Here is a 4,217-nt window from a genome sequence, read left to right as displayed (position 1 = left end):
GGGGTTTTGGGGTAAAATTCTGCTTCGAGTTAGTTCGAATTTTGGCTTTGACTACTTCGAATTTTCTGGATTATATTCAATTTACATTATGTTATACAAGATATGGGTTCATATTTGAGTTTTATTTGGATAATCTGATCTGTTTACGATTCGCTATTGACAGTGGCGATCATCTGCAACTAACGATTGGGTTGGTGTAAATTTTCTTATATGATATAAATTTTCCTGATCTAATATGAATTCTTCTTATTATACTTTGTTGGTTTTAAGGTTATAATTAGTCGAATACGATGTGATTCAATTTGATTTTTTCTTATCTAAACTGGATATTATTACTCTCTCCGTTCCATAATTTTTAGTGCATTTGAGTTATTTACACTATTCACATGCAGAGATAATCTTCTATATATTGATCAAATATAAAAGTAAATATAGTCATGTGGGGTCTTGTTTGAATTGTCTTAATGAGTATAATATTAATATCCAATTGCAATACTTTTTACAAATATGTAATCACAGATATTTATGACATAAAATGTGCGTTGAGAAGCGTATGAACAGTGAAATGCACAAAAAATTATGGAATAGAGGGAGCATATAATTTCAAATTTTCTAATCTTAGCTAGTTTGATCAATTTTAATCTAATCATTTTCAAAATAAGCATTATAGTGCTTATATACGTTGAAAAGAATGCACCCTTAGGTTGCGTTTGTTCAACTTAATAATAACAACTTCTACATTTTTCTTTTATAACAATAATAATATTATTATTATTACATAATAATAATGATGATGATAATAAGTAATAATAATAATTATTATTATAAGTAGTAATAATAATAATAATAATAATAATAATAATAATAATAATAATAATAATAATAATAACTTAATAAGGAAGAGTCCCAAATAAATTCAAATTTAGATTATTGCTGTACAACTGAAATTTCAAAAACACTTTTGAAAAAAAAAGGAAAATTTCAAAAACACTTCGTTTGAGAATTGAAAGAAAAACCCTAGTCCCTCATTTCATTTACCCAATTCCCAGCCCAGCCGTCTTCTCAGTTGTCCCTCATTCTCTCTCTCTGACTCTCGGCTTTGCTCAGCAACGCCGTTTTCACGTCGGTCTTCAACATCACCTTATCACCGACGGCGTAAAATCTCGTCACTAACGCAAAAACTCAAGGTATTCTTTCTCTCTCCTCTATTTCCCCCAAATTCAAAACCCTAATCCTTCATTTCCCTCACCAATTTCTCGTGTTTTTAGGTGAATCGATCGATTTGTTGGATAAGGAGCTTTTCTGTATCGAGGAATAAGATTTTTTGATCGAGTTTATTCTCTTGTGAGGTGTTTCTCTTCCCTTACTTCTGCAGCGGCGGCAGTGGTGATGGGGATGGTTCGGCGGTGTTATGATTATAAGCCTTCTTCCGCTTTTCTTTTTCCTGGTCAGGTGAAGTTTATTCACTCTTTTCATTTCGAAATTTCATTTTTGTTGGGTATGATTTGATGATGTTCTGAAATAAGGAATTTGATGAACTAATGTTGCTTGAAAGTTGTTTTTAATCTCATCATGAAAAGCGAAATAACTAAAAAAAATTTTTGTTACATTGGCTTCTAATCTGTTGGTTTTTTTTTTTTTTATCAATGAATGCATCTTTTTGTTAAGTATTCAAGAATTGTATTTACAAATGATACTGGGGGAGTGCCGCCATGTACAAAATGAAGGCATAACTATCATGCCCTTAGGTTACGATGTATAACTAGTAACTATTTCTATGTACACAAAACGAATGCATGCTATTTCTACAGCACTTGCTCAGACTTTACAAAAGCCTCAGACAAAGCATCTCATACCCTTGAAGTAGAAGCAACCTTACAGCAAAAAATATGTTAGTTTCTTTCCTTCAAAGCACAAACATCAGATTGGGTTATCAACGAATGCGATTCACGTGAGCAAACGGCTCAGGAGCTGTTTCTTTTGAAGGTTTCGCGTCTTCTGGAGTTCCGAACACATTCCAGATCCGCAAGGTCTCACCCCCTGCAGAAGCTACAGCAAAGTTATCTGGACTCTGAGTCATGAAAAGTTGATGTTTCTAATCTGTTGGTTAATGTTGATGTTTGAGATTTGTGGAATATTTTGGCTTTTATTACTAATTTTTTGCACGACAAGCTGCTGCTAATTGATTGTTGATTGTTCTGTTGTGGCCATTGCTCACTGCTTCTATATTTTTGCTTATTTATTTGATCCTGCAGTCACATTCAGCTCTTTCTCCCTTCTTAAAAGTTGTAGAACTAGAAAAGTTAGTAAATTTAGGCCTAAGAATTACTTGTTTCGTAGTTGTATATTAGGACTTATGCCTCATGCAAGTTACAATGATGCTGTGATATACAGGATAGTCTTGTATATTGATGATCTAAATGTATGAGTAAAAGATTAAGTGGTATAGAGTTATGCTTATCTTATATGCATTTATAATGTTAAATTTTTTTGATCTTATCTTTGGGTAATAAATGTCTTTTCTTTTATTTCAATCTTTTGGTGCAGATATTTGTTCATGGTGTCATATCGGAGCTGTCAAATTAAGGAAAATAAGGTGGTTTTCATGTAAGTTTCTAATTATTTTAATGAAGTTCAAAATTCAGGATATCATGAATAGATATTTATAGTTACTATAATGGTTGTAAATAATGGTGAATAAAATTGCTACCTGAATCCTTCTAGTTGTGGCTGTGCTGCTGTTGTTGCAAATAAGTATTTTTAGTCAATCTGGAAAGGTTTGTGCTGCTGACTTGCTGATGTTTGTTTTTGCACGATCATTGTTGTTCATGTACTTAATCTTGTGTTATTGCAGCGGTTGCTATGCTTTTTAGTTGTTTTCGGTGCAAGTTGTCGTGCCATTGCATGCTACTACTACTGGCTAAGCCAATTTTTGTACAAGTTATTACAGCTTTGTTAAACTAATATTTACTATATGCATGTGTTGCAGGTGCTTGCGGAATCCAACTATTCAAACAATTGAAGAATAATATGAGGAAGAAAATAGCATGACACTAACAAAGACTGAGGCAATTGAAAAATGGAATGACACTATTCAAACTATTAGATATCTTTTTTTTTCTCTCTTGTAGTTTCCAATTTCTTTTTACTGTAACAATTGTGAATAACCAACGAGACATGTTAGTTGATTAAGGTGTTTATATAAATGACAATTATTTTTTATCTATATAGTAGCTTTTTATTGATTCATTAAATTGTTTTGTTTGTTTACTTTTAGTATTAATATAGTATTTATATATGTATTAATTCATAAATCTTAAACTGTAAATGTGTAGTTGCCCCTAATAGTTTTAATAAAAATGTCAAAAGTTGCACCTAAAAACATCCTTTAGCGACTAACTTATGGTTGCATTAGAGGCAACATATAATTAGAGATGGATTTATGGTGCCTCTAAATATAAGTGGTCTTATCAGCAATATAACTTGTGTGCCCCAAAAAGGTGGCATTAGGGGCAACCTATAATTAGCGACATACTTATGGTTGCCTCTAAACGTAAGAGGCTTTAGCAGAATTGTAACTTGTGTGCCTCAAAAGGTGGCATTAGGGGTAACCTATTATTAGCGACAGACATATGGTTGCCTCTAAACATAACAGTCTTTAGCCGCACCGTAACTTGTATGCCTCTAAATGACGCATTAGGGGCAACCTATAATTAGCGACAGTCATATGTTTGCCTCTAAACTTAAGAGTCTATAGCAAATACCATAATTTGTCTGCCTCTAAAAGGTGGTATTAGGGGCAACCTATAATTAGCGACAAGCATATGGTTGTCTCTAAACATAAGAGTCTTTAGCAGCACCATAACTTGTCTATCTCTAAAACGTGGCATTAGGGGCAACCTATAATTAGCGACGGACTAATTAGAGGCAACCAAAAAATTGTTTCTAAACACCATTAGAGGCTACAAATATATATTTAGATGCAATTTTGGATTGCCTCTATATGTAGTTTTTTTTTGTAGTGGATGTAGGAACTAGGTGAGATTTAAAAAAAAAAATCTTCAGTTTTAAGTCGTCGAGGCCCACTAAAAGTTAAGACCCCCTAAAGTTGGGACCTACAAAGGTTAATCAATAGTTCAAACCTTTTAAAAATTATCAGTCAAAGTTCAGACCTCTATTGTCAATTTTTCCTATGTTTAATCATTTTAGTAGTACAT

At 32.6% G+C, this 4,217-nt stretch overlaps 1 long non-coding RNA gene across 1 annotated transcript; it reads left to right on the top strand.

Moving 5' to 3' along the window:
- Positions 1–1,045: 1,045 nt before the first annotated feature.
- Positions 1,046–1,873, top strand: LOC130592022 (uncharacterized). Its single transcript, XR_008970058.1, has 2 exons — positions 1,046–1,187; positions 1,269–1,873. It is a non-coding gene; the product is annotated as an uncharacterized LOC130592022 (long non-coding RNA).
- Positions 1,874–4,217: the final 2,344 nt, after the last annotated feature.

This window comes from Beta vulgaris, chromosome 6 (genome assembly GCF_026745355.1).
Source record: "Beta vulgaris subsp. vulgaris cultivar EL10 chromosome 6, EL10.2, whole genome shotgun sequence".
Lineage (NCBI taxonomy): Eukaryota > Viridiplantae > Streptophyta > Magnoliopsida > Caryophyllales > Amaranthaceae > Beta > Beta vulgaris.
This window is presented reverse-complemented; position numbering and strand designations above follow the sequence as displayed.